Raw genomic sequence first — 16,868 nt, forward strand, 5'->3', positions numbered from 1 at the left:
CTGCTACAGAAAAGGTACGAGGTCATCACATGTAACTGAGTGAGTCCTGCTATAGACAGCAGTAAAATCAGCACGAATGAAAAGCTTTTGCACTCATGTCATGTGCTTGTGTAAGCAGCATTACATGATGCTCAGACACTGAGGCAAACTAAGGAGGTAGTCATCTTATGTCACCTGCCACATTTCTGAAAATGTCTATTTCCTCTTGTCCTCTTCTCTATGAGAGGCTATAAGCCATTTCTTTGAAATTTGTCGCTTATGCCATTGTCTTTTTCTTTTTTTTTTTTTTTGGCTTTCTAATTGTTTTCCACCTTACACAGAAGTTAAGCCTTAGAACTAATTTATCAAACAAAATATCCATTAGCAGGATTATCAGTTGACAACTGCCAATTTTTCAACAACATTTGTCAATCTGTTAATTGAAGCATTGGCAGCCATTGCATTTGAAGTTGTAAATATTGAGCCCAAGGAAGATACCATTATTAGATGAAATTTATGAACCATAAAAGGTTTATATTCAGTATTACTTTCATATTTAATCATTGGTATCCAGTGCATACTAGAGGGTCCTGGGAACGTAGTTTATGGGTCTTTTTTTGGACTTGACCTTCTTATTTTAAGAACAGTCCTAACCTGTAGTTGGCAACTTTTCATTGGCAACATATTTTTATCTACTATTCAAGATTTTGTTACCATGAGAGTTAAGCAGGCATATATGTTTAAATTAACAAAGGTAATAAGAAGCAAGAAAGTTATTAGAAATAAAAGAAAATCATGGGTCAATACTCGGTTTATAAGAAATTATTTAAGAAAGAGATTGGATTGCACTCTAATTGTTCCTGAAGTATCCCCAGCAATCAGATTTGGCTTGAGAGGGAGAGCACAGAACCAGGGCTGATGGTGAAACGCAAGTGTAACTTTAGAAGTCCTTTGCTTACCTAAATGTCATTTACTTAATCCCTCCTTAAAACCAAGGGAATAGGGGTTTTCAAAACCTAATGTGGAGATTTGAATCAAAATGTTCTATTTTGTTTACAATGTTCTCATCTCTTACTTTATTGTGGATATTTAAAAAAACTAACACAGCTCACATGAAACAACCTTGCAGAAATTATTTACATTATGAGGAAAGAGAATAGTCCCAGTCCATACAAATGTACAATTTATAGCAACTGACTTATCATCATATGCCTAGGGACTTCCATAAAGTATCAGCAAATATCAAATATTTTTTTCCAGGGGGTGCACGAACACAGTCCCTTACTATACCAGAGGCAGATTAAGGTTGGTTGAGGCCCCAGGTGCAGAAGACAATATTGGGCCCCTTAAAAAAAAGAGAGAGAGAGACAGGGAAAATAAAAATACATATTAACCATATTTTAAATAAATAAAGAATATTATGTGCTATTAATGTTAAAATTGCACATATGAAACCTAACTTGGTGTCATTTAAAAAAACGTGTAAAGTTGAGGTTTTGCAGGGCCCTTCAGAAGTCGGGGCCCAGAGCGCATGCCCGGAGTGTCCACCATTCAATCCGCCTCTACTTTACTACTACAAATCATGCAGCTTCCCACATTAGGGAAACTGCACGGGTGAGCACATCAGAGAGCAATGGATAAGCCTCGTCTTTGGAAAACCACCTTCATGATCAAGGTGTCTCCCCTGTCAGGTAAGTATCAACAGAATATTGATGGCAGGGATGAAATGCTGTTGCATTTGCATCAGATTCTGAACAGTCTATCTGAATTTAACTTAGAATGATGATTAGAAGAAAGATAATATTATCCCTCTTATTTTAAATCTGTGAAAACAATCTCATAAAATTATTTATGAAATTATAAAATTATGAAATCTTGTGACCTCTTTAAGCAATCAAGAGCAATTCACACTATTCCCATATTACTGCTTACTTCCTGTATTCCCCGGAGACCAAAAGACTCTAAGAGGCTAGATGAGAACCAAGAATGTATCGTGAGACAAATATCATCAGATGTAGGTTGGTAAACGTAGTCTCATAAAAAACAAGATTTTCATTTCTGTTCAAAGGAGTCTTCTAACTATGTCTGTAAATTTGAAAATGATTGCTAAACTGACAGAAGAGTGTAGTTTGTCAACGTTCAGTAGTTTAATCTTTATTCTTTAGGCTAGAACTTATTTTATATTGTAATGAAGTCTCTCTCTAATAAAATAATTGGCTCTAACAAATTACTTACAAAGTCAAAGCCTTTATTTTAAAAACTACAAGTAAATGGTTATTATTTTTTTCCCCATTTAAATTATGCCACAGGCAAAGGAAAAGAGTATCTCTCAGGTTAACAAAATAAATTGCTCCTTGATCCCCAGAGGAAAATAACGAAGCTGGAAATAGACAGTGTCAGGGGCAGCCACGCTCAGTTTATAAGCAAAACACAAAAATCTTGGCTTATAGTCCTAGTTCCAGCATTGACCTATCTCACAAGAATCTTACCCTCCCGGTCTCCCTGTCTCCATCAAAATGTAGTGGAATAAGCTGAAGTCCTGGAGGCAACAAGCAGGAGCCATAGCAACCTTGAGCAATGGCAAGATTAACGTGTCTTGAGCAAAACTGGAGCTCCTCTTTTCAGCTTTTAGCCCCTAGAGGAAATATTTACATCTTGGTTGTTGATCTTGTGAATGCAATATTGCACAGTTATTTACAGGGTGTAATACATTTTTCTCATTTCCATTGTTATTTCAACCAAAATAGGTTGCTGAATAGGAAAACAAACAATTGCACAAGCAACAGCAAGGAGGCAGGAAAGAGCATAGTATATGGTGTTTCAGAAAGGACAGGAACTGTCTGGCCCAAGCTTAGAGTCTGTCTAGGAGAGTAGTAATAAGACATCAGGTTGGAAAAGCAGAGTGAATAGATGACAAAGAAACTTGAATGTCAGTCTGATAAAGGCAAAAAACCACTTAGTGAAAGTTTATATAATACATCAGTAAGTATGTATGTAATGCTTAGGTTTTACATGAGTTATTTTATTCATTGTTTACAACCAGGGCTGTGAATCAGTCGCTATTTACCATTACCATGAGAACTGTTATTATCCCCTTTTCACAGAGTTTGGAGAACTTAGATAACTTGTCCCGGGTTGCAGAGCTGGTAAGCTGCAAAGCTGATATTAAAACCCAGGTCACTCTGACTCCATAAGCTGAGATCTTAGACTGCCAGGAGTTTGGGTTTTATCTTACAGGTTTAAGAAGTTGGCTGGGGTTTTTTTAGCTTTGAATTTCTATCAAAATTATGTATGCAAAAAAGATCAAACAGTCTTGCAAAGCTTATTATGAAAGACAGAAATCCTCTTCTTTCCTTGCCCCTACTGTTAAATTTTTCCTACCAAAGACAAATCCTTTAAACTGTTTTTTGGGGTTTTTTTAGTATTATTGTAATTTACCTCTAAATCTTTAAATAACTACTGGTCTGCTGTTTCTTGATTTTTCAGTATTACATATTATCTATTTCTATTATGCATAATTAGAATTCTCTTTCTCCACTTCTCTGTGGGCACCACAAATATATGTCCTCCACACAAACATGTAATTTTGTTTAAAATATTCATGCCTGACCAGATGGTGGCACAGTGCATAAAGTGTCGACCTGAGATGCTGAAGACCCATCAAAACCTCGAGGTCTCTGGCTTGAGCTCAGGCTCACCAGCTTGAGCATGGGGTCACTGGCTTGTGCCCAAGGTTGCTGGCATGAGCAAGGGATCACTGGCTCAGCTGGAGCTCCCCAGTCAAGGCACATATAAGAAAACAATCAACGAACAACTAAGGTGATGCAACTATGAGTTGATGTTTCCTTCCTGTCTGTCACTGTCCCTCTCTAAAAAAAAAAAAAAAGTTACTGTTTACGTTATTTGACTAGGTAAATACTATTCATATCTGAGCGGCAGTAATGCTTTTCTTCAGTAACCTTTTGCTTCTCCCGGCTTTAACAATTTTCTTATTTTTTAAAATTCGCTTAGTTTTCTGTCTCCAACCTGTCCCCAAGAGGTGTAATTCTCTGCTTAATACATTTAAACATGTCAAGTGCCTCAATTTCATATTCTTGGGGACATGTCTCCCAGAATCCTCTGACCTTACCCTCTGTCTGGTGCAGCTGCGCTCTGGGATCGCCCTTCAGCATCTTGCTAAGTATTCTCTGTGCCTCTCTCTCGTTAGATCCCTTGATTCCTAAATTTCACATCCGCCTTTATTATTTTTTTATTACTTCTAAAAAATACATCCTCAACTACTTGCTGAGAAAAAGGGGTTGGGAAGTAAATTTTTGGAGAACTTTCATTTCTGAAAATATAATTTGTCTACCCTTAAATTCAGTAGGTTTGGTTGGAAATAGAATTCTGGGTCAAGATATTCTTTGCTCAGAGTTTGAAGACATTGTTCCATTGCCTTCTCCTGAAGCTGTCGAGAGGCCTCAAGTCAGTCTGGTCCTGGATCATCTGTATGTAGTCTATCCCTCCCACTCACTCAGAGCTTTACTCTCTCGTCTCTGTTTTCTTAAATTTCATGGAATAAGTGGCTTGGTGTGGATATATATTTGTCTACTGGGCTGGGAACTTCGAAAGCTTTTTCAATCTGGAAACTCATGACCTTTAATACTCAGAACTTTTTTGAAGTTATTTCTTTGATAATGTTCCCTTCTCCGTTTTCTCTGTTCTTTCTGGAAGCCTTCTTCAAATGTCAATCCTCCTAAACAGGCCTCTTTCTTCCCCCCTTGCCTATTTTCGACCTTTTTATTGTTTTATTTACTTGGAGATTTTCTCATGTTTATCCTATAACTCTCTTACCCAGTTTTCCATTTGTTATGACTTTTATAATTTCCAAGAGCTCCTTTTTCCCCAATAGTTTCTTTCTTGTTTCATAATTATCTTATCTTCTTGAAGATTTTAATGGTAGTTTTCTATTGTTTTATTTTCCCTGGATTGTTTCTGTTCACTCCAAGTGACTTGTTTTTGGTATCCTATGGATTCTTGGTTAACTGTTCTTTCTTTAGCATGGGTCATTTAAAAAGTTGACCATGAGAAGGCCTCACTGATGGTGGTCTTTGGCATTGGGGCAATCTAGTTAGGTAGTTTCAATAAGGAATGTGATTTAAATTTTCTGTGTCAGCTTGGCTAGGCTTTGGTGCCCCATTGTTCAGTCACTACTCTAGCTAGACATTAGTGTAAAGGTATTTTATACATATGATTAACATCTACAATCAGTTGACTTTTAAAGATTACCCTTAGCATTGGCCTGTTGGCTCAGCAGTAGAGCGTCGGCCTGGGCGTGTGGAAGTACCGGGTTCGATTTCCCTGTCAGGGCACACAGAAGAAGTGCCCATCTGCTTCTCCCCCTCTCCCCCTCTCCTTCCTCTCTGTCTCTCTCTTCCCTTCCCGCAGCCAAGGCTACACTGGAGCAAAGTCGGCGCAGGCGCTGGGGATGGCTCCATGGCCTCTGCCTCAGGCGCTAGAATGGCTCTGATTGCCACAGAGCGACGCCCCAGATGGGCAGAGAATCGCCTCCTGGTGGTCATGCCGGATGGATCCCAGTCGGGCGCATGTGGGAGTCTGTCTCACTGCCTCCCTGCTTCTACCTTCGGAAAAATTAAAAAAAAAAGAAAAAGAGATTACCCTTAATAATATGGATGAGCCTCATCTAATCATTTGAAGACTTTAAGAGCAAAAAAACCCCAACAACAACAACAAAAAAACCCCAAAAAATAAACACACACACACACAAAACAGATTTCCCAGAAAAAGCCAGTAACAAAAAAGTCCTGCCTCAATGTCCAGCCCGTTGGCCTGCTCTACGGTTTCAGAGTCAAGACTGCAACATTAACTCTTCCCTGAGTTTCCAGCCTGCTGGTCTGCTTGATAGATTTTGGGCTTTCTGGCCCCCACCATTGTATGAGCCAATTTTTAAAAATAAAATTCTTAATATAAATATGCTTATATTTTATTGATTTTGTTTCCATGGATATCCCAAACTGGCATAGGGAGACTCTGTTGCCTGTATAGTGATGTTTTCCTCTTGGGCTAGTCAGATTCCTCTAAAAAGGCTCTGATGGTCTCTTGACTAAAAAGGCAGCCTGGCTGCCAGTGGAATAAGGAGGCAGTGGAATCTTTCTTAACCCCTGATTTCACCATGGTACCCCAAACCTGAACTGTGCCTGGCAACTCCCAAATCAGAAAGCCTCTGATTTACACTCTACGGAAAATAAAAACCCTTTTCCTAGAAAATTATGACCTTCATATGAAAGAAGAAAGGATATTACCACCTATAGTGGTATGAGCCTATAGTGGTATAGACTCAATCTATGAGTCTATTCATTTCTAATGTTATACTTAGAAATTCTTGAATATATAGATATATAGTTCAGATATCTTTAAAAAATTATTTCCCTGTATATTAATTTGAAATTTTGATGAGCTTTGACAGAAATTCTGTTATAGTTTGCATGCTCTGAAAAAATAGCATACTTTCCTCCTCATTTTTAACAGTCACCACAATAAAAACAGAAGCCATCGACTGCTCTCAAAACTTCTTTCTCCGCTTTTTTGTTATTCCTCCTAATTTCACAGGGTTCGCTCATTCTCCCCAAGCTCAACAGCACATGAAGTCTTTCTTCCCTTGGTCAAAACATTCCTTCTCTTTTTTTTTTCTCTTTTCCTTCTGTTTGGCACAATCATATTTTAGACCGCTAGTTTTTTCCCTTCTGGGTTTTTGTTTTTGTGTGCTCTCTGGACTGCATGACTCAAGTTTCTGCCCCTCTAAGTTAGCCTGTGTTTTCTACATAATCTCAGTTTTGTTTTTTGGTGGGTTTTGTGTGTATGTGTGTGTGTGTGTGTGTGTGTGTGTGTGTGTGTGTGTGTGTGTGTGTGACAGAGACAGAGAAAGGAAAAAATAGGGACAAACAGACAAGAAAGGAGAGAGTTGAGAAGCATCAATTCGTTGCGGCACTTTAGTTGTTCATTGACTGCTTTCTCATATGTGCCTTGACCAGGGGGCTATAGCCAACCAAGTGACCCCTTGCTCAAGCCAGCAACTCTGTGCTCAAGCTGGTGAGCCTTACTCTAACCAGATAAGCCCATGCTCAAGCTGGCGACCTCAGGGTTTTGAACCTGTGTCCTTGTGTCCCAGTCCGACGCTCTATCCACTGCACCACCGCCTGGTCAGGCTACATAATCTCAGTTTTAATTAAGTTGTTCTTTGCAAATACTTTCATATTAACTTCTGGTTTAGGATAGTGGAGCAAACATTTACTCCAATTTGTTACCCAAAACCCTTTGAAAATAACAGTAAGAGATTAAAAATAAATAAATTTAAAAGATATGCATACATTCATGAAGACAAACATTTTGAAAACTGAGAAGCAGAAGAATGAACGGGAGCTGACTTAGTAGACTTGTGAAAACTGAATCCTAAATTAGACGCGAGTGAAGTCCAGGAGTGACGTGATTTACACCATAAAATCTCTGAAATGCTTAGGAATGGAATCACAGGACCCTTGGGCAGGGATGGTGAATGCATCGCTAAAAGCAAGTTGACTGCTTGAAAGTCTACATATGAAACCACTAGACTGTCAGACCCTCTCCACGGCTGCGTAAAACTGCCCCTCCACCACCCCCCTCCCCACCCCGGCCCTTCAATCCTACCAGGGCACTGAGGACTTGGCGATTTTCTTTTCTTTTTTACACAGCAACATTAAAACATAGGATATCTTGCAGCTTAGAACATGGCTTGCAGTAATGAATGTATTCTCTTTTGTGAGAGCTCGGCAAGGGTTTCGGGATTGTCAGGAAGAATGCTTTGAGAGAACCACTCACCAGGGCAGAGCTGGGCCTAAGCCACCACAGTCAGGAAGAGAGTTCCGTGAACAAGATATAGGGCAAAGAGTGATATGAGTTTAGCCTTCATGCAGACAAGAGCTGGTTTCGAGGCTCACAGTCAGGCAAGTGGAGTGAGTGGAATAACTGACCAATGATCCACATGGGGTCGGTTCTCCAGCCTGTTGCAAGTCCTATTTACGCATCTAAATACTTTATCGCAGGGAGTTGATTGTAATAAAGCCCTATTGGAGCCATACTCAGGTGTCAAACAGAATTTGTTTTCCTTGCAATCTTAATTTTTAGCTCTTGCGTCTGGATTGGGCCTTGCTGCAATAAACATACTCTCCTGGGATGATATGCTTTATCTTCCCAGCTTCTGTCTTCTAGGCTTGCCAGCTGCCCATTCCAAGGTAGCCCTGCCTTGCCTCCTTTCTATTTGCCTCTTATCTTTTTTTGATGCAGGGACCATGACAGAAGTCCACTGAGGCAATGGAAATTTGAGGAGGAACTCACAATTGTTAGCAGAGTGGGTAGTGCTTGAGAAGAACTAAGGTGTCAACTCACCAAATGTAGTAGGAAGGAGATGTGGCAGAGTTTCAAATATTGCCAACCAGAGTAAGCATCCAGGCAATGTCTGACAACTAAATCTGTAGTAGGCTCTAATTAGATGGTTATTCATTTATCATCTGGGGAAAGGATGAGAAAGCAAACAGAATGATTCAGAAAATCCTATGTAAACATATTTTTAAAACTCACCAAAATGTTAATGACAGTTATCTCAGAAATGAGATTTTGGGTGATTTTTAACTTTCTTTATACTTTTATTACAGTATGTCCATAAAGTCATGGTGCACTTTTGACTGGTAACAGGAAAGCAACAAAAGATGATAGAAATGTGAAATCTGCACTAAATAAAAGGAAAACTCTCCCAGTTTCATACCTATTCAGTGCAGTTCGATGTGGGCTCATGCACAGAGTTTTTAGGGCTCCTTAGGTAGCTATCCTGTATAGCCTCTACAGACTCATCACTGACTGATGGCCTACCAGAACGGGGTTTCTCCACCAAACTGCTGGTTTCCTTCAACAGCTTATCCCACCGAGTAATGTTATTCCTATGTGGTGGCGCTTTGTTATAAATGCGCTGATATTCATGTTGCACTTTGGTCACGGATTCAAATTTAGCGAGCCACAGAACACACTGAACTTTCCTCTGTACCGTCCACATCTCGACTGGCATGGCCATGGGCTGCTCTGCTGTATACAGTGTTACGTCATCATCTGCGCATGCGCACATGCTGCCACATCATCCTACAGAAACTGGGAGGGTTTTCCTTTTATTTAGTGCAGATTTCACATTTCTATCATCTTTTGTTGCTTTCCTGTGACTGGTCAAAAGTGCACCATGACTTGACAGACACACTGTATTTTTAAATTGAGGAAATAAGCTATTACTATTGAGAGAGAAAAGAGTTTCTTAACTGGAAAAGATGGAAAAAAGTAAACTAGGGTTTGAGATAGGCACAATGAGTACTTCAAGTTATTACTGATGCAAAAAAATTAAAATGGAACTAAAGGTAGGAGTAGTTACACTGGACAGGCAAGCAAATATCAGCAAAGAGAACTGATGGACTAAATATTTGAGAGATGGACTGTGTTGGTTAGGGCAACCACTAGGCTATGCAAATTAAAAGACACCTGCTTCATCCACCACTCAATCTCTTAGCCTGACTCCTTTATGCAGTGCAGGGCCTCTACAACTGTACCAGATGGTCCTGAACCCAGTTAGAAAGACAAGAAGTCAGGTAGGAGGACAATAGAGACTGTAGAGACTTAACTCAATATGAAAATATAGTTCATTTTCCAATATGATAAATGAAGTTCTGAGAAGCTGGTGTTTAAAATGACTTCATCACATGAATGTGAGAAATCCCGAAGATGGTCCAGTTATCTTTTGTTGCATAGTAAGCCCTCCTAAAGTTAGTGGTATAAAGCAATAAACATTTTACTATGCTTGCAATTTGGTTTATCAGGCATACGAGTAAGGCACAGCAAGAACGGCTCATCTCTGCTCCATGAAACATCGAGCCTCAGCTTAAGTGGCATGAATGGTTGGAGATGGCTAGAATATCTCTACTGAGGCTAAATGTCTGGAAGCTCCTTTCTTGTCATTGGGGAATCTGATGGAAATGGAAAATCCAAGATGGCTCCAGTGCAGGTCCAGTGAAGTTGGGATGGCTGAATAGTTGAGGGCTGGTCAACACCAATTTATCTCCTGTCTACAGTAGTGGTCTCATGGTAGCTGCAGCTCATACACAGTCACTGAATTTCTCCCCAGAAAGAGAGTGCTAAGAGAGAGCATGCCCACCATAACAAGCAGAATTCTAAGACTTCTTATGACCTAATCTCAGATGTCACAGGGTGTTGTTTAATTCTATCAGTCCAGCAAGTCACTAAAGTCATTCCAGACTCAAGAGGCGGGTAGGAACAGATTTCTTCCCTCAGTGAGAAAACAGTTTGAGCTTATATGGAGGGAAAGGTTTGATGACGGCCATCTTAGAGACAAGCTACCAAACTGAGGCTGAAAGAATTCATCCTCACATATATATATATATATATATAGAATCTTATTAAATAAGAAATTACTTCATAAAGAACAATTAGATTTTCTTTCTGCATGCAACATTATCTACCTGTGATATTGTGATGTATAAGAAATATGTATTTAAGAAAAAAAGAAATATGTATTTAGTCATTCTTTACTATATATTTGGTCTTCATCCATGATTACTGGTTCACAGCTCCTAAAACTCTTAGAAATCACTGTGATAAAAGTGATAAAAAAAAGTGTCTTTTCTTGGCCCTGGTCGGTTGGCTCAGTGGTGGAGCGTCGGCCTGGCATGCAGAAGTCCCGGGTTCGATTCCCGGCTAGGACACACAGGAGAAGCGCCCATTTGCTTCTCCACCCCCCCCCTTCCTCTCTGTCTCTCTCTTCCCCTCCCGCAGCCAAGGCTCCATTGGAGCAAAGATGGCCCGGGCGCTGTGGGTGGCTCCTTGGCCTCTGCCCCAGGCGCTAGAGTGGCTCTGGTCGCGACAGAGGGGCAGAGCATCGCCCCCTGGTGGGCAGAGCGTCGCCTCCTGGTGAGCGTGCCGGGTGGATCCTGGTCGGGCGCATGCGGGAGTCTGTCTGACTGTCTCTCCCCGTTTCCAGCTTCAGAAAAATACACACACACACACAAAAAAGTGTCTTTTGTTATGCTAATGTAGTGACTTTCAGATAGACTTTAGGTAACCTAAGGAGTGGTGCTGATTGCCAGTGGAGCCAGTCATGGGATTAGAAGGTTGGAACTTTCAGGTGCCCCCACCCCACCTCAGGGGAAGGGAAAGGTGTTAGAGATTGGCTCAGTCAATGGTCAATGGCTTAATCAATCATGCCTATGCAATGAGACCTCCATTCAAATCTCAGAAGGTTAGAACTCAGAGAGCTTCTGGCTTGGTGAACACTTGGAGATGTGGGAAGAATGGCACACCTAGAGAGGACATGGAAGCTCCTCCCCCTTCCACTCAAACCTTGCCTTGTGCATCTCTTCCATCTGGCTGTTCCCGAATTATATCATTTTATAATGACTCGGTAATCTAGCAAGTAAGATGTTTCTCTGTGTTCTGTGAGTCACTCTAGCAAACTAATTGAACATAAAGAAGGGATCATGGGAACCTCTGATCTATAAGGAGTCAGTGGGATTTTGACACATGTCTGACATGGGGTAAGGTGGGGCAGTCTGGTAGGGCTGAGCCCTCAATCTGTACAATCTGATACAATCTGCTGGCAGATAGTGTCAGAATTAGTCAAACTGAGATGAATTCTTGGATAGTCTGCTGGTGTCTGGGAATTGTTGGTTGGTATGTGGAGAAGCCCCTCCCCTCACATTAGAATTGGGTCCATGAACCCAAATTATTACCACAATTCTCTGCACGAATTAGAATTGTTTAGAGCTGCAAGTAACAGAACAACTATTGTAGTTAAAAGTGGCTTAAATAAATGGGAGTTTCTCTGTCTGTGTAAGAAGTCTGGTGACTGACAGCTTAGGCCCTGCCTCAGCACCTCAATGGGGACAAAATGGCTGTCTGGGATTCTCTAGGTTTTTCACTTCACCTTATTTTCTCATAGTTTCAAGATGTCTGTAGCATCTCCATATATCACATCCACATTCAAAAAAAGTAGAAGGGAAATGGGGCAGGTGGTTAGCAGATCAATTTCCTTTTATCAGGAGAGAAAAGACTATAGAAATTCTACTCTCCTCGGAATTTTCCTTAGATCTCATTGACCAAGTCTGGATTATGTGGCTATACTAGCTGAGCGGAAGGATGGGAACACAGAACGTTGCTATGGGGGTGTGGAGAGAAATATTGATCCAATGCCGAGGCTGAGAATGTTACTGTCCTCAATAACACTGGAATTCTATCAGCAAGGAAGAAGGAGGAAAGAGATGCTGGCTGGCAGCTAAATCTTTGCTGTATCCTCCACAGCACTGCCTCCAGTCTCACTCCTAACCTTCTGAATGGTGAAGGAAGAAGTTCGAAGGTCTGCATTGTTCCTCAGAGCCATTCTGTCATCAAAGGGTCATTGAGCAGGACTGTTTTCCTGCATGACACTAGGTGTTTGCTCCTGGGAGAAACCACTGGCACTTCCTAGCAGAACTGAAGTAGTGCACATATACAGTGCCTCTCAGATTGGAGTGCAAAATTTGTTTTGTGGTGAATGAACAAAGCAACTCTGAGGCTATAATTATATAAAGCAATGAAATTTTACATTCTCTTATACATTTACAAAATCTATCATTGGCCAGACTCTAGAGAACAGTGGTGTTCAGTAGAACTTCCTCTGCAAAAATAAAAATGTTCTATGTTTGCACTGTGTAATATGGTAGCCACTAACCACATGTGGTAATTGAGCAAATGAAATGTGGCTAGTGAACTAGAAAGCTGAATTTTTAAATTTTATTGAATCATACATTGTAATTTTAAAGGGTTGAGGATTGCCTGACTGGTGGTGGTGCAGTGGATAGAGTGTCGACCTGGGACACTGAAGACCCAGATCGAAAAACCCCAAGGTCGCCAGCTTCAGTGCAGGCTCACCAGCTTGAGTGTGAGGTTGCTGGCTTGAGCATAAGATCATTGAAATGATCCCATGGTCACTAGCTTGAACCCAAAGGTGACTTGAAGTCCAAGGTCACTGGCTGGAGACCAAGGTCACTAGCTTGAGCAAGGGGTCACTGGTTTAGCTGGAGCCCCCTGGTCAAGGAACACATGGGAAGCATTCAATAAAAAACTAGGGCGCACCTGACCTGTGGTGGTGCAGTGGATTAAGCGTTGACCTGGAAACGCTGAGGTCGCTGGTTCGAAACCCTGGGCTTGCCTGGTCAAAGCACATATGGGAGTTGATGCATCCTGCTCCTCCTTCCCTCTCTCTCTCTCTCTCTCTCTCTCTCTCCTCTCTAAAATGAATAAATTAAAAAAAAACCCACTGCAAATGGAAACTCTCTTCATTCGTGTGTGTGTGTGTGTGTGTGTAAAAAAACAATTATTATTAATTCTGTGAGTTAATAAAGATAATGTAATGTTAATAATCTGTTTCCTTCACTTCAGTTGTGTTGGGCCAAATTAAAATTGCCTTAAATCTCTTTCTTCCAATATTCTCAACATCTACACATTATTGCTTTACAAATGAAGTTATTTTATCAAATTCTTTCAAGCGTAGAATTAATTATCTACAGGTGACAAAAACAGATACATAATATCTGATAAGAAATATGGAGCTGGTTTAAGCATTTTTTACTTATTTGAAGTTAATAAGTTTTTATACATCAGGTTCCAAATATGGGCTGTTAGTCCCTGTGTGAGAAAAATTATTTTCCATTTGCAGTAAACATACACACTGATTCTTCATCAACAATAAGTTCCTCCTGAATGATGTCTGCTCTTCATCTTACACATTCAGCATTTGATACCTTGCTACTCTGTAAAATTTCCAGAATTGTTGTTTTGCATTGCCATTTGAATCCTGTTTCTTTATCTTTTCATTTTAAATGTATGAATGCTTCATCTTCTTAATGTTAGACCTGAACCTTCTCTGGGGCAAGACACAATTCAGATTTTGGTGGAAAGAACCCGGGACTTGGAGTCAGACTGTAGAAATTTGGACAACTTTTTTAGAGTCTTGGCATTTTCATTGGTAAGCTAGGAATAATAATATTGGTTTCTCCTGTTCTTGTGGGCATCGAGTGGTGCATGCGAAGTTCTTGGTGAATGCTAAAATACTAAGTCACTGCTAGATACTCTATTTCTTTGTGTCCTTCACAGCAAGATCACAGTAGGGTTTAACTGAATAGTCATTGAATGAGTGAATGAATAGATGTAGACAAGTGAAAATTTAGTTTTTAATTAAAAATTTTTAAAAGATATTATTTATTCATTATAGAGAGGGAGAGAGAGAAGGGGGGATGAGCAGGAAACATCAACTCCCATATGTGCCTTGACCAGGCAAGCCCAGGGTTTTGAACCGGCGACCTCAGCATTTCCAGGTTGATGCTTTATCCACTGCGCCACCACAGGTCAGGCTAATTAAATTTTTTTTAATCAGCAAGTGACCTAAGGTGGTTGGGACAACTTATGTGCAAGATCCTGTGGTTCCTTTACCAACTTAAGGGCTTATATCTCTGATTGGCTCACCATAAGCCTGGGTGATCTCCTCTAAAGGGTGTGTCTGTTAAAATGTCTCTGCCCCAAAGCAGCAGAAGACCTATCTTCCTTAAAGTGATTTAAGCCAGTGGTTTTCAACCTTTTAACACTTGTGCACCAGTAACCTAGTCAGAGATGGAAACGTACAAGAATAAAGTCCGATCTTACTGTACATATCAGTGCAACACGGTACAAGCTGATGCTTGATTTCCAAGCTCCACATGTACAATGTATTGAATACTATATAATTTTTTTCTGAATACTTTTTGTTTATTGCACATGATTTGTAAATGCTCTGCATGGTTCAAAAGGTTGTTCAAAGGAGGCTACACATTCCAAAGATATTTAAGAAAACCTCAGTAGTATTTTCATCGATGATACAGACTGATAAATGGCAATCACCTTGAGCATAAGCTACTTCGACTAAGGTCATTAGGTGTATAGTCTTCATACAACATCAGGATGGTTAACCCTTTTGCATACCAGCACAAAATTTCTGGCAGTCTGCAGACTGGCAGTTGAAAAACAGTGGTTTAAGCAATAAAAGCCTTATTATCTCACATAATCAGAACTCCAGAGAGATAGTAGTTCCAAGTTTGCTTAACACAGGGGCACCATGATGGCAGCAAGGACCCAGGTATTCTCTTCTTTCTGGTCAGCAGCTCAGCATCCCCAGTGTGTGGCCAGTGCCTCCTCCTGTCATGGCCTTAGAGGTTGCAGCAGTTCTAGGTATCACCTGTGAGTATGAAGACGCCCTTAAAAGGAGAGAATTTAACTCGTCTGTGCATCTTTTTAATCAATGAGGAAAAGCTTTCCTAGACTTGCCCCAGCAGACTTACCCTCAGATAAGAACTGGGTCAAGGTGACAAGTGCTTAAACCAGTGGTTGGCAAAGAGAAGTAGACCAGTATGGTTGTCTTTGACCGCTAGGTCCTACCCCACCGAGCTGGGGAGGAGCTACCTTCTCCGAGCACATGGATGCAAAGGAGACACAGAAGGGCTGGGGGTGAGGCTGGCTGTTGAGTAGGCAATGCACAGTGTCCGTCACAAGAACAAGACCCATTAGTCTCTGGTTGTGCTGAACTTGGACCTTATACTGATGGGGTTCCAGAAAGGTATCAGACAGAAAAGCAGCTCTTATCTTTATCCAGGTCTACAGGTATAACAAGCAGAGGGAAAAAGCTGTTACATTTCACCTCTTACCTTTCATGAAGGAGTGGTAGAGCTTTCCAAATTTTCTGGGACTAGGCTACAAAGAGATGAAGTAAAGGAAATTGGGAACTGCTTGAGAACAAAGGCACATTATCTTCACCCTTAACACCTTCATTGTCATTATCAATGTCATTACAACATCAGGGGGCTTTCTGAGATGCTCACTTGTAATAACTGTGTATTCTATGCTGGGCAGAAGAACATCTGGGTTAACATGACTTCAAGTCATACAAGTTCTAGGCTTTAACCTTTGTTCTGAAAGGACACACTTGATGCCCACGAGCATCACAGATGTTTTACAGGTGTAAGCACACCTGTAGGGAAGGCTGTGAGTTGTGCTCAAACTCACCCATATCCCACCCCATGAGTTGCAATCTTTTTCTTTCTCTTGCACAGATGATGATGACACACCAGTGGCTCATGACACCAGGGCTAAAATGACCACTTTGGGATTTACTATCCAAAGGAATTAATAATGCAGATAAAAAGGCTGGCAACATTCGGAGAGCAAGATTTTCTAACATGTGAATAGAACAGGTAAGCAGTTTTATTACATACTGCTCATAAACAAGTGCCCACGGGGAAGAAAGAATGGGCAAACATAGGGTGAGTCTTAAAATAAGAAAAATGTCATCTCTCCTAAATAATTCCAGAAATGATTATTTGTTTAATATATTCTCCATATATTTTCTTTTCTTTTTTTTTGAGAGGAACAGAAAGGGAGAGAGAGGTGGGAAGGAGAGAGATGAAGAAGCATCAACTTGTAGTTGCTTTACTTTAGTTGTTGTTTTTGGTTGCTTCTCCTATGTGCCTTGACAGGCAGCCAGTGACCCCTTGCTCAAGCCAGCAACCTTGGGCTTAAGCCAGTGACCTTGGGATCATCTTGATGATCCTGCACTAAAGCCCACAAGCCTACGCTTTAGCCGTCAACTTTGGGTTTTTAAACCTGAGCCTTTAGTATCCCAGGAGACACTCAATCCACTGAGCCACCATCAGTCAGGCATCCATATTCTTAGCATGTACAATTAATCTAATTGAAAATCTTCTGAGTCAGTAACTAAGTCACTCTAAAAAAATTTGGGGTGA

General features: G+C 40.7%; 1 pseudogene; it reads right to left on the bottom strand.

The window, feature by feature from the left end:
- Positions 1–1,531: 1,531 nt before the first annotated feature.
- On the bottom strand, positions 1,532–1,678 carry LOC136309655 (U1 spliceosomal RNA; annotated as a pseudogene).
- Positions 1,679–16,868: the final 15,190 nt, after the last annotated feature.

This window comes from Saccopteryx bilineata, chromosome 6, assembly GCF_036850765.1.
Source record: "Saccopteryx bilineata isolate mSacBil1 chromosome 6, mSacBil1_pri_phased_curated, whole genome shotgun sequence".
In the NCBI taxonomy this organism is placed as follows: Eukaryota; Metazoa; Chordata; class Mammalia; order Chiroptera; family Emballonuridae; genus Saccopteryx; species Saccopteryx bilineata.